Raw genomic sequence first — 15779 nt, 5'->3', positions numbered from 1 at the left:
TAGTAGGGATGTCTATAGTGGTCGGGTAAGCCATCAGACATTCAGTCTATAAGATATAGACACAAGAGCATAAAACAGATATAGAAATGAAAATCATAGACGTCTTGTAGTGATCCTTGACACGCCTGTTTATCTGACACACTATAACTTGGTATACACAGATATACCCCGAACAATAACAGCCAGACGGATTGTAGTCGCCCCATCAGGCCATAAGTTTGCTCAGTAATTGTCATTAATGGACAATTTTACCTACCCTATTCATATGCTTTTATCCCTAAACAATTTACAAAGAATAAAAAGGATATGTTTGCGTCTATGTATTATTATGTACTAAATTAACGTATGTGTTTGTGTAAAGTATTTTAACCTATTACATATGATCAAGATTTAGTCTATAGATCAACAGGGGTCGCGTCAAAGATTTTTATTATCATACCTAAATTCAAAAGATCATATTTTATTTCCAATTTACTTTCAATTTAGTATCAATCTAAATACAGATTGTAAAAACATAAAAAGATAGTTTAAACAAAGTAAATGTTTTTGTTTAATTCAGTCCGGTTTCATGCATCTCCACTGACAGTTAATTGAATATAAATGTAAATTTTGATGTTGCATCTGGTAACACGATACTTTATAACAATAAAGACAGGGAAATATTTTGTTTAACTTAAATCAATCCATTTCCTGATGTTTTGCATAAATGCCCACTGCAGATCATCATAGCACATCCATTCTAGAACAATACATCGCCACAATAATTATTTTCATGGCATTGTTACGGTCTGAATGAAATAAATACAACAAAACACCAGGAATTATTATGAACAATTATGTTTTGTTACTGTGATAACAATCGACAAGTTTCTATCTGTATTTACCATTGTTATCTTCTTGTGAATTTCTTCTCTGAAGCACTTTAGAAACATAATTCGTGACTTGAAGAGATCTCAGTCGATGAATTAAAGCAAGAAACAAATTACGTTATAGGAAATATTATTTAAAGCTATACATTTTAACTAAGTCAGTTCCTAGAATCAACCTTTGACTGTCAACACCAAACAAATTACCGCGTCCCCTGAAAGTTCTGAACAAATGGGCCAGAGAGACGTTGCTATTTTTGAATGCCATGTACATCAAATACCTACAATGTCAAACAATAAGCCCCTTTGTTGTACTTGTTGGATTTCATTAAGACTGTAACAATGTCATGAAAATAATTATTGTGACGATGTATTGTTCAACTCTTGAATATTTTGCCAAGCAATTATAAACGGAAAGGCCTACAGAAGTATACCGACTAAAAAGATCGATATCATTGAAGAACTCCCGTTTGTGACTTTTTAGGCCGAAATTTAGCCCTTTACTTGATTAATGATGCTTAAGAGAATATCTTTTATGTTCGAGTGGCCTCCACTTTTCAGACATCATTATGGGGACATAATTATTTTTTCAAGAAATAAACTAACCGCTTTCTTCAATTATAAGATATAAACGCTGTAAAAAAACCCATCAAAATTCCTTTATGGTATCTTATAAAGATAACACACAATTGATCCATATCTATTGTGTCGCAAAGAAAAGACACAGAAACATTTAATCGAATCACTCATGTCTGTCAGTAGTGACGATTTTTCCAAAACATTTTTGGTGCCACATTGCATTTCATTAATCAAATAGAATATAGTCTCTGATAGATATTCCTGATGTTTTATGAACACGAACGGAAGTGAAAAATGTACTTTTTAACAAAAAGATTAGTGTTATAAGTCGGTATGACCATTGAATACAACACTTAACAGATAGTAAGTCCTTGTTTTTAAAACTATTGAGTCTGTAATCATTCGACCTATTCTTTTGTTGTTGATCGCTTTAGAAATATCACATTGTGAAATGAAATCAGACGTGTTAGATGCTTGTTGATTTGTTTAGTGGTTCCGTTGTCACCACCCTAACTCTTGTTGGAGGTGGTGATTTAACCCGGATTTGACCTAGATTTGACCTAGATTTGACCTAGATTTGCATGACGGGTGTCGTTGTTGAATCAGAAGACACCTGGTATTGTTCTTCTGGTAAGTTTTCAAGGGTATCCATGCAAATCTGTCTTTAATTGATTTTGAGTTTGAATTATGATTTCGTTATTATGTCGATATTCTTTGTTGCTTTTGTGCCGTCTGGACTTACGAGTTACCTGACTTGCTGTTTAATATAATACCATCAAATATGATGTTACCGGAAATGAATGGAAATGAATCTTAAAAGGAGGATTTCCGGCCAGATGATGGTGTTCCGGTGGAACAATATTTCCCGCGGATTTCCGTAAACTTGATTGTAAATAATAAGTACTTGACAAAGAATGTCTGATGGGTGTATCTTCACCTTCTACAAAGTTAAACAGTTCTTTTCCTTCAGGAAAATGCTATTAACCACTTATGAAAAAATCTATTTTGAGGTCAAATCAAAAAGGTCATATTCACGTGAATTGTTTTCCATGTGAAATCCACGTGAATTTTTTCACATGAAATTCACATGAAAATTACCATGTGAATTTCACGTGAATTTCACATGGTAATTTTCATGTGAATTTCATGTGAAAAAATTCACGTGGATTTCACAGGGAAATTACCTGTGTATAGATAGCACATACACAGTAAATACAAACATAATATATGCATGTAACATAAAATATCAAATTCGTCATTATTTATGCTGTTATTTATGTTTCAATGTAGATTTAAACTGTCAGCTGAATAATATTCTTCGGCTTCAACCAAATAATTACACCATTTTTAATTCAAAATCATATATCATTTCCAGAAATAAAGGAATCACTAGGTCTGAGATCTGAAGCAGAGCGTAATTCTACCGGACACAAAACAACATTGTAAACATCTGGACAGTACCACGATAAATCATTTTGGTTTGACAAGTGAAATTTGTGACATTTTTCGAAACATTATTATCTGAACATGATTGAATACGGACGCTTAAAATATGTACTTATGTGATTTATCATCAATTAACCCTTGATGACCACTGTTGGTTGTATGTAGCTGCCTCGTCTGACCCCCGTGTGACAGGCCCGGTCATTATATTAGGAAGGTGTCAAAGAAGGGGAGGGGGAATTAGGTGGGTGGGGGTGTCACATCCATCATAGGGATACCAATTTGTCAACACTTGAAAACCATACCCTGTGTAAATGTAGATCAATTATCTTGAAAATTCACTTTCCTTATACCGCCCTGATAGGTCAGACTACAACGTACCAAACAGGAAACGTTGTATCAACTCCGGGAAGCACATATCCATTTTTAAAAGAATAGTTCCTTGTTTCGGAAGGAAACCCGATAGCTTAAGAGATACACCGAGGGGTTATCTTGTTGAGGGAAATTTATATCATCATATAGAACAAGTACAGTGTTATGCAGAAGGTTATATAACACATTTGTCAGGATTTTACAGAAGACACACGTCATATAAAGTGAATAGAACCTTAAAGTCTGAATAGATACAGTATATGTCAAATCTTCTATGTAATGTCGGTGATGATAGGGGGCGAAAAAGATGGAAACCCAGAGAGGAAGACGAGCGAGCAAATCATTACATGGCTTACCAATGTCCAATATAATAATCTGTATTGTCTATTGATTGCTGTCATTTGCATATTTTCCTTGTTCTTTAAATAGGTCAATTACAGGAAAGCAGTCGACATCCGGATGCACGTGCGATGTTTAAAATGTTGACAAACAGTGTTGTTTTCTGGAAATGACTACTTGGCAATGCTGTGTATTTCTATAGAAAGGCAGTAAGTACGTTTGACGATTTCCCTGGACATAAGGGGGAGTGTTATTTATCAGAGGAACTCCTTTTTGTCGGTGTTAACACATTTTATTGCGCATTAAATAGCTTAAAGAAGGATTATACATATACTCTCACTTAACATAACCAACGCCCTATCTTAAACTTCATTTTTCTCTTTGACTGGGAGATAATTAGGTTGGGCAAAACATCATGTACGTATGGACTAATTTTCACCGCGTGACGTCACAAGTTAATGGCCGCACATGACACGCTCTAATTTAATGTCATTGACATCGTAAAGGCTGTTACCGGTCTTATAGTCACCCTTTTACACTGTAGAGTAAGCTACATTAAAAATCGGTTGGTCGTGTGTACAGATTTGGCAGGACTGGAGGTAGGCTTCAATTGGTATCACGGCAAAGACAAAATTATTTTCTATTCACATCAGTGTGTTTTGTTTATAAAGAGCTGAAACTGGTATTCGTATAAGAAGTTGAACGTTATGAAGAATCTACATACATAAGTTTCATGGATAAATCTAAATTATGACTTGCTTTATCCCGCGTTGATTTTAGATGAATCGTCTACTCTCAGCCGTCTTATTTTAATGTCTTCTTTTTCTCCCCCTCTTTTACAAAATTACAAATGAAGCTAATCAATCGTTTAACTTTTATAGTCTATGAAGAAAATATTAAACACTTGATCAATATTTCTATTTTTGTAATCATTTAATAAAAGGGACGGTGGTGCAGGACTTACCTTTTACCACAAAGCGTGCTATATTTGAGATGACCATACTTATTCAGTTAATATTTTTAAATAGTCAATATATTCTATCTATTAGATATTTATCTTAGATACTGCTGATATGTCCAAAACGACTTGCCACTGTCTCCTGAGTAATAAAATTATCAATAAACTCAGAGTTTTATACTTTTGTTTTCTTGGATATATGGCTTCAAACTAGGGTGAGATATTCTAATGTCTGGGCAATTTTGCTAAAATTTACGGGCTGGTATTAAGTCTAATGTCTGCTGTTAGTCCCGATCTTAGAAGCATGATAGAAATCACAACATGTTAAATAATTCCGCCGAACTCAAAGTGTTGTGGATGCTACTTTTTCTCTTCAATTGTTCTTGGTTATATCACTGGAAATGACACATTGACCAAGAAAATGGACCACACCGAATAAAAGTTCTCGATCATGGATTCTGACGTCAGTCATTCAATCATTTTCCCGATTCCATTGGCAATATAAAATTGTCCACAGATATTTGAAATTTCTCACAAAGTACCATTATGCAATTATTTGGCCGAGCGAAGTATCCAAACATCTTTAAAATGCCAAGCCAGTGAAAGAAACGACAACATGAAGGTGTTTATTTTTGCTGACATCTCAAAATTGAGACCATAAAATCGTCTCTATCAAACATAGGCTGTCAGGTTTTACTTTGCCTTACAATGGTCATTGCGAATTTCTATACATAGAGCTATAGATAACGTTTCCCAGTAGGTTGAAATCAATTACGGATCCCAGGGGGTCATCACACCTGACACGAGAATTTAGTCACGGCGGGGAGGGTACAATCTCCCCTCATTTACACAGGTGTGGAAAACATCAGCCAGTAACGACCACAAGCCGTGAAGACAGTTATAAATGCTAGAGGGTAGACACGACACCATAAAAGATGTAGATAATCGGTTAGCACTGGTCACTCGGTTGGTCATCGGACTAAAATGCCTGGAGGCTTGACCAGTCTGGGCAGGGCTGGTCATCAGACAGCTAGAGAAATGGGTTTTTATGGCGTTCAGGAACACCTGTTGTGGCCAACACCTGAAAAAACCTTCAAGCGCTGACTCAACCCTTTTTATGAAAAATTGAAACGTTTTCAACTTTTAAACATATTTCGATATGTTACTTGTGACATATAGATGAAAGCTTTAGGGGACAAGGAGAATTTAAAGAATTTTGAAACATTGTTCTTTTTACCACTTGTAACCGGATTTCGGCTTTTTCTGTTACCTAGATATATGCATTCTTCAAAGACAGATTGCAAATTGTCTGTTTAGCGGTAGAGTGAACTGTACATTTCTTGTATATTTCTGACCCTGGATGACCAGAGGGACTACAGATGGCTTATCAGAAAACACGTAAAAATAATCTCATGTCTGGTTCACAAGTGTTAGTTTGTCCTGGGCATATCGTTATAATCGAAAAAGTCTTCAATCACTGACAACAAGCACATAAAAACAGGAAATTCATGTAATGCATATAATCTTCGGCATTCTGAGTGCGGATTTCCGTGACATGATTTTATTTCATAATTTTTTTATTGATGTAGTACTTGTGTAACCATATTTCCAACAGCACAGTTATACAAGCATCCAATGAGTATTTGATCATAGAGATATCATGGTTATAAATGTATTCATTAGATTATTAGATTGTTACCATGTAATTAATAACGCTATCACTTATATCAATACTTATGCTTTGACTTATCGTTTACTTTCTTTCTAGTCATCACCCGATATTATAATATATTGATATACATGTCGTTTCTTAAATACCTATCAAGAAATTCACGATTTATATTTTATATTTTTGTTAAATATAACATTCGACGTGTTTTTGGGCCGCGGTGGGTGAGTGGTTAGGTTTCCCGACACTTTATCACTAGCCCTCCACCTCCTGGTTGCGAGTTCGAAACCCCACGTGGGGCAGTTACCTGGTACTGACCGTATGTCGGTGGTTTTTCTCCGGGTATTCCGACTTTCCTCCACCTCCATTATCAGGCACGTCATTAAATGACCCTGGCAGTTAATAGGACATTTAACAAAATAAACCTAACCAAATGACGTGTGGGGTGTTCATTGATACGCATGGTTGATCAGTTGTTCGTCAAGGCTCTCTACCTTCCGAAATGCCTGAGCGTCTTTTTCATTGCTTATCCTTGTAAGTTCATTGTTTGTTATTATATTTTTAAAAAATTTTCGATATTATTTTATGACGTTCTGTTTGCACATCGGAATTCTGTCTTCAATGTTAACTTATTTCCGATTTTGTTTGAATTGTTACATTACGGGTGTCATATCTATTTTCTGGAATTTCATTTAGTATTGAGATATAATGATAAAAACTGATTAAAAATGTACCGTAAAGACCCCTGGTGATACATGGCTCTAGAAACACAGCGGACCACAGCTGTCCAGAGGCCGACATGCTGCCCGATTAGTCAGTGTATCTTTGTCGTGTAAAATACCTTTGTTGTGGCGTTTTTGATGTTGGCGCAACTAATCAAGCTTTCAACAAATCCGACAGGTATGAACTTTAATATCTACATTTCACTTTTGATATCATCATTCTTAAAATGTGAGGTACTTTACCTAAAATGGATCTAAGAACAAAGTAACTAACACATCAAAAACACAACAAAAGTGTGTTAAAGTGTTAAAAATGGGCGTAAACTAATTTGTGTTCAGGGAAAGGATTCTGAAGCCTAGATTTCCGCTATACAATGTGCAAAGGAAAAAAGTTCATATGTACACAAGATATTATCACAAAGATTGTCTTTTTATATATTACATAAACTAATCACTTAAGAGTAATTCGACGAAAAAGGAAGATGTTTATTTTTGATGATATAGACAAATATACACATAAACACAAGTTTAACCTACACACGCAAAGTACAATAACAACAGAGAAACCCGACAAAATAACGAAACCGTAATTCTACCTCAAACAATTTAAAATCCTTTGACAGTCAGATCATAAAACAACATGCATTATCATGATTTTTTTTATTACTGTGTTTTCAAATAAACATTTTGTGTATTGTTTTTCAAGTCTTTTTCTTATTCGTACTAGATAATTGCTTTGCTGTCACTTCGTTCATCACATACTATGATGGAGGTTGTTCCACAATAGGTCTCTGGATAACTGTAAAGCATTGAACCGTGAATTATCTTGATACACTCTGCGGTTATTGTCTCCTGTTATTGAACCTTAAATAAATCTAATAAAGAAAATATATAAAAACTCTATTGTTATTTATGTCAATCAAATCGGAATTAAAGCATTCATTGTGAATACTGATAAAAACAACACTAGAATATCTGGTCTGAATACAGAAAGTAAAAGCTCATTGAGAAATCAGTCCGCACCTTGCTCGATTTCGGATGTACTGTGATGAAGGGTAGTGTAATGTAAAAGGTATTTCCGTATTTCTAATCCTTTGCACAAGGATTAAAATGGGGCTTATGAGGCTTTCCAGGACTTCTTTCAATCCCAATTAATTTTGTTGGTGTTGTCCCGTCCTCAACACTCCAGTGGTTACGATCACATGCGCTGTCTTCAGAACACGCATGGCTGTTATCGTACCACTGGAGTATGCAGTATGCATTTGTCCTTGAATTATTGTTATCAAAGAGTGAAAAAAGAATGTGGAAAAATGGATTAAAAATACCCCAAGCTTAGATAAGCCGATGATTGTTTGCGACGGATGCTATGCCTCCACTTTGTGCCCTAGGTATAAAATTCTATCAGTCGGTGTACTAGACTGGCTACCTGTCCTTAGGTTTTTGTTTGTTAAATAATAATACTAGATCATCTCCTCCTAGTTAGAATCTTAGGATCAGACATTTTCCTGGAGACCAATATCATAACGCTAAATATTATTTATAATTTTGATATTCTAGAGACAGTCTACCGGTGTACATATAACAACATTTTTATGATGTCACCATTTATACAGTTGAATGTTAGCGTTATGAACGCTTGATGATGCATAAAGCAATCGACATGTCAAAAAAGGGGGAAATAGGACATTAAAGTTTGACGAGAATTGAGGCGCAAAATGAAATGAAGGGCATACAATCGAGGTATTAACTTTCTACATGTGCATTCAACAAAATCAGCCGTTGATGTCTTTGATTGCGAATTTGTGTCAAATTTATGTTCACATATTGTGTCAATAATATAAAACTATGTAATAAGTGAGTGTCAGACATTTTAGATGAGCTATTTGAATTTCTTTCTTTACAAACTCCTATAATACCCAGTGATCATAAATCTATAAATGCACGACCACCTGTCGGGTACATAAACATTAATGTGTACATAAGTACTGTTCGCGACTCTAATGTTTCTAAATCGACACACTCTGACATAGATGTGGATCAATGGGGCTGCTGAACTGACCGATGACATGCCGGACAACAGAGCATGTCGCCTATGTCCAGTGACACTTACAACCTATTTAGCGGCATTAAGCTTAATGTAATCATGTCGAACATTGATAGCGGTCAGTAATGGCCAGCCTGAGGTCAAAACTGACCAGAACTGACCACGAGTAATATCGTGTTATGATAATTGTCTGCGGGACGTTTACTTTTGGAAATGAGTATTTACACGAGTAGAGCCCGGGAAAACATGACTTGGACGTGAAACTGACACGACACGTGGCGCTAGGACCAGGCAATAATGATCACAAACTGACCACAGTCTGACACGCAGCCCTAAAAGCCTGGTTAGTTAAATATGGAGAATCCAGCATTCCTTTTTTTCTTAATGTTTGTTAAACTACCATCGTAGAATGTGAAAAACAGATGTTTAAAAATTGTATGTTATATTGTCATAGAAACGTTGATACAATAAAATGCATTAATTGTAAGGGAAGATGACTGCGACAGAGAACCAAAAGAAAGTGTAACATGCAACCTTAATTCAAACGGTCGTTAAGCTTGTCAGACTTTGCCGAACTAGGATGTTGGTGTGGGCTAATAAAATTGTTTCACTTTCTCTGAGTAAGGCTTACACAGAAGCGATTTCATCGTATCCGATTTCTGTTTTCATTTCTATTAAGTAAGCAAGTTTTGTTGACCATAAAGACAGGATGGACCCTATTGTAGTGTCCAGCTTGACCATCCATCATCCATGATTTGTCATGACAGTAGATAGAATTGACCATGTTTATCTAAGTCGTTTAATAGAATGATTTCAAATGTTGTTAAATGAACCATACCTGTACGAAAGATATTCAACTTAAAACAGACCTCGGACAATTCCAGAATGACAACTGTATAGTAAAGAGATGTAATAGCTGGCCTTCTGACTCACGATCTTTTCTCGTCGCCATAATTACATCTACCACCGAACATTGGAACTAGGATTATACCCCATTATCTGTTTAGAAGTCTCTGATCTTTTCATATCTTGTTTTTCTCTGCCCTTTAAATTGGTTTCTGTCACTTTAGACGAAGCTCTTGAAATTATTACACAACTATACCATCAGGATTAGTGTAAACAATATCTTTATTAACATTCAAGTACACCCATCACACTACAAATCATACATACATATAGGAGTTGAAAACAAGGTAAAAGCTTATACTAATTCCTTACCATCAGAATTGTTCCTCGGGCATAGAAATTAACTGGAAACCCCATCAACATCCGGATTTCAATTGTTTCATTGAAAATACGAAACATAAGAAAGCATTTACTATTATTAAAGATAATTAAATTTAGCTCGAAAACTCATCAACATCCGGCTTTCAATAGTTTCATAGAAATAAGAAAAATGGGGAAAATAATATAGTAATTATTGTACAAGACCTCAATAAAGGTAATGAAGTATGATAATATCTATTGGAAGTAAGGCAGTTCTGTGGTTCTGTTTTATCTGAAGCCGACAGACGAGGTCCAGGATTAAGCAAACACTAATGAAAGCAATAACTGGTGTTGATTGCAGCGTGACATATATACTGTGTTATGTGTCTGTGTTTTACGATAGCACCCTAATCACAACGCCAGACGACAGTTTGCTCTGTCTCATATCAAACAAATCCTGCCAATCTATGACGTCAGAGAAGACAAATCAAATAAATACTCGTTGAAAGGTAATATTGATGTTTGACTTCCCAGTGAGGAAAATCGTTTAGGAGATCAGTACTTAGGCGTTGGTGATAATTGTCTAGAATACAACTTAATACAGCTATATACACTGATTACTGCAAATACGGCAGGCCAGGGGGACTGCTAGGGCGTGTTTTAAGTAGTTGGCATTATCAACATATGGATAACAGTTCTCTGTTTTTCAAGAGGAATTAGTAAGGACATGTTGGTATTGAATACATTTTATTTAGTTGACAAGACAATGAAAGTGACTAAAGGTGTTGGAATTAATTACATGTAGATTTCATCGTATAATATTAATTAGTTTTATTAACGTAAAATATAAAATAAGAGATAGGTATTTGTAACATTAGTCCTCTTACCTTTAACCTTACTTCATATATCATCTGTTTAAAACACGAGCACAAATTCCGGTGAAGAGGTAAATAAACAAATAAATAAATGAATATTTCGCAAACACATAACGGGCACATCTTTCTTTTGGAAATGTTGCGTTGTACGACAGTAACCAGGCCGACTCATTTCCACTTGTAAAGTCTTATTAAAAAAAGATTTCCATCAGATACTTGATACTAACACTAGTCGCGATAATATTGGTCTTTGTAAGGAATATCGACGCATATACGTCCCCGTTTTCGACAAAAATATAAAATGTCGTTAGCTTAAAATCTTTAAGAAATGTAATGTTTCTACATTTGATACCCGTTTTTCGCGGTATAGGCTTAGTTTCAAATGAAATTGATGCAGATGAATTTTTCACACGAAATAAACTTTTATGTGATTTCAACCACATAAAAAAATCATAAACTGATTTTACATCAAACATGTGGACTGTTAGGAGCTTAAGATTAACCGTCCCGGGATAGGACAAACTTGTAAAATATTGTTAGTTTACCATTTAAAATGTACATTTTTTATAGCTGCTGCCCGCTTTTTCACGACATAGTTAGAATGAACTGAAAAGCTATATTGTCCATTCGAGATCAAATTATGTCATCAATTATTCGCATAGTGAGATCATAGACTGATTTTATGTTTAACATTACGGTTTGACAGAGCTTAAGGATAGATTTTAGACACCCGGAATACTTGTCGATGACATGTCAGTGGTCAGATGAGTATCTAACCACCCAAGGCCACTGTCCACTTGTCCACATGATTGAACACTTGTGGCACGGTCAACTGACCTTGTATGATATACTTACCTAATGCTTCATTTGATTTCATCGCGAAAAAATATTGGCAGCTTTGTGTCCGATGTATTATGAAGCGGCTAGCCAGTGTCCTAAGTAACTGACCACGTGATACGGTAGTTTCTTATGTACATACCTACAGACCGTACAGGATCTTAATTAAGATAACAATCCCTGAATGGGTTTTCCTACTGTTCTGACCAAAACCTGCCATAGACATATATGGTTATAACACGGCAGGGTACGTCTTTACCAATACAATAAATATTGACATTCATCTGTCAGACCTTCCCGGATGTCTTGTTGTCCATACACGCCTGAGTGGACAATGGCAGGTTTTATAATGCTCCTAGGTTTATGAGTATCTGTAGACATACAGTTGTACCCGCCAACCCCCCAATAAACCTTGTGACACGGGTTCATATCTTCAAAGATATGTGGGAACCAGCATGATGCTATCAAACACCATCTTTAATGATCATCAAATTAAGATGACCAATTCAGTCCAAAATGACCAAAATTGACCATCAAACTTGGTCGAAAATCAGATAATGGCGTTCAACAGAATCAAACGCACACGGTAACACTAGAGAAGAACAAATAAACAAATAGTTAATGTCAGCCTGGCAGTAGGTATCCCTTTAAATTGGACTGGCAAAACATTTTTTTCAGATAAGTTTCAAAGCCCACTTCCTTTGATTATCGCAAGGTTATTGGAGATTGTCAAATCCATATTAGAAGGAATTTTACGATTATACATGTACCTGATTTTAAACGAGTTTATTCAAGAGGGGTTATCTTGCTAGTTCAGTTACTCGTTTTCTATCGATAGATAATAGCCTGTTTTATTGAAAATGAAATTGAGTATTATCAATATTGAAGCCAAAGTTTTATACAAGAACAGTATAGGAACAGAAGAAAAACGAAAGTAGGAACAAAGGAGAAAACAAAACAACAGTAGGAACAAATGAGAAAACAAAACAACAGTAGAAACAAAGTAGAAAACAAAACAACAGTAGGAACAAAGTAGAAAACAAAACAACAGTAGAAACAAAGTAGAAAACAAAACAACAGTAGAAACAAAGTAGAAAACAAAACAACAGTAGAAACAAAGTAGAAAACAAAACAACAGTAGGAACAAATGAGAAAACAAAACAACAGTAGGAACAAGGGAGAAAACAAAACAACAGTAGAAACAAAGTAGAAAACAAAACAACAGCAGGAACAAAGGAGAAAACAAAACAACAGTAGGAACAAAGGAGAAAACAAAGCAACAGTAGGAACAAAGGAGAAAACAAAACAATAGTAGATACAAAGGAGAAAACAAAACAACAGTAGGAACAAAGGAGAAAACAAAACAACAGTAGGAACAAAGGAGAAAACAAAACAATAGTAGATACAAAGGAGAAAACAAAACAACAGTAGAAACAAAGTAGAAAACAAAACAACAGTAGGAACAAATGAGAAAACAAAACAACAGTAGGAACAAAGGAGAAAACAAAACAACAGTAGAAACAAAGTAGAAAACAAAACAACAGTAGGAACAAAGGAGAAAACAAAACAACAGTAGGAACAATTGAAAAACAAAACAACAGTAGGAACAAAGGAGAAAACAAAACAATAGTAGGAACAAAGAAGAAAACAACACAACAGTATAGGACTAAAGAAACTAAAACAACTGAAAATACCTACATAATTACAAAGCTGAAAATCGAACTCAAAATCTAATATAAGGGGCAAATTACGATACCCGTTATCAGTGGTAAATGTCTTTACATTTCACTTTCATCAGCCCTTGATCTGTTCATCTGTTCTGAAGTATAGATGAAAACGGAAAGAAGATTTGAGAATCAGCCTAGTATTGGAATCCGGACTGACAACATTGGAAATGGAGAAGATTGATATAGTCTTTTTATTTATTTATTTATCTATTTATTTTTATCCGTATTATTTTTTCATTTATTGAAATTGTTGAATTGATCACTTGTAATATTTCGTGTAAGCTTATTGTGCTAAGCAACAGGCATTAAACTGCAAAAAATACGTTGTATTCCTACGTTGATTCATATTATAAAGAAATTATAATAAGAAAATGTCTAGCCGTTCATATGTATGATTCAGCAATATTTATATTAATACGAAAACTTAAAATCTCGAGGACACATTAAACAACCGGACCATATGTACCAGACTTTATAACACATCACTGGTCAGAGGTATATCTAACCACCCCAAGGCCACTGTCCACTTGTCCACATGATTGAACAGTTGGAACACGGTCAGCTGACCCCGCATGATAGACTTATCTAATGCTTCATTTGATTTCATCGCGAAAAAAAATATTGGCAGCTCTGTGTGATGATAAGTGAAGCGACTAGCCAGTGTCCTAAGTAACTGACCACGTGATATGGTAGTTTGTTATGTACATATCTACAGATCGTACAGGTTTTTAATTAAGATAACAACCCCTGAATGGGTTTCCCTACTGTTCTGACCAAAACCTGCCATAGCCATATATGGCTATTTCACGGCAGGGTTTATACGCCATTGCAGTAAATATTGACATTGATCAGTCAGAGCTTCCCGGGTGTCCAGTTGTCCGTGCACGCCTGACTGGACGGTGACAAGTGGGTGATCCATGTCAATGTATTGTCGTGGTGGCTAGTACCCAATGACTCCAGACAAACTTTTTATGACATTATATAGTTATAATAGATTGTCGGTAGTGTATACAATATTGCGGCACTCGAAGTGACCATTGAATTTGATGTCTAGTCAATCTGGTCAATTGATAGAATCAGATAACCTATGACTAATAACTTTATGCATCATCGACAACTTCTTGCACCCAAGTTTAGTCGCCTCGGACTAAAAATGGGTCCCGAGCCGGAGAAAAAACAACACTTTTTCATATACGAACTTGGTTCAATTTACTGTACCAGATTCCAATCCATCCTTGCAGAACTATGAGTTTATGAGTGTGTTTGCTTACGTTTGACTCTCGCGAGACAGTCAATGCCGTTGGAATTGTTTTGCAGAACAATAAGAAAAGACCGCCAACTTCATTATAAAACTGCAAAAACTAGTGCACGCGTGAATTTTTTTTCCATTTGGAAACTGTTGGATCGTTCCGTACTACTTTAGAGTAACCGGTACCCAATCATGTGGAAGCGATAAATGTCGTTTTATGACGAAAAATCTCGTTTGTCTCGTTCTCAATAAGTCGTTGGTCACTTTTTTGTACGATAGATTGTTTAACGTTTTGTCACCAAAAATAGAAGGATTTAGATATATTTTTAGCACATTTATCAATGCATATTAATTATTGAACACACCTCGAATCGTGGAATATATTTGAAATGATAACTGCTGCACATTAATCCGTTATTGAAATTTATGCTCAGGTAAAATAGGACAGTTCAATTCTATGTCTAAGTGACACCTTTTGGATTGTCACCCACAGTTGATCTCTATATTGTCACCAACTAGTCTATTGTAGTTGTTGTTGTTGTTGTTGTTGTTGGGGGGGGGGGGCTCTATATTGTCACCAACTACATGTTGTTGCTGTTGTTGTTGTTGTTGGGGGGGGGGGGGATGCTAAAACAAATTAATGTTACTTATTTTCCTTCTTTTGATTAACAAATTAAATGACCTTTAAGAAAACTACACGATTACACATCCCCAGCACGCGGAGTGTTTACTATGATGGTGGTTTCTTATAACAAAGTGACGCCTACATATATGGCAGTACAACCTAGCGCCATAAACCCGATTTTCTGTTATAGGAAGCTGACACGTTACCGGTATACCTATATATGGTATTTGTATGTCCAGTGACACCGTGTCAACCTCCGGACATTGGT

Source organism: Pecten maximus, chromosome 5 (assembly GCF_902652985.1).
Source record: "Pecten maximus chromosome 5, xPecMax1.1, whole genome shotgun sequence".
NCBI classification, from domain to species: domain Eukaryota; kingdom Metazoa; phylum Mollusca; class Bivalvia; order Pectinida; family Pectinidae; genus Pecten; species Pecten maximus.
The sequence above is the reverse complement of the archived record's forward strand: the minus strand, read 5'-3'. Positions refer to the sequence as shown.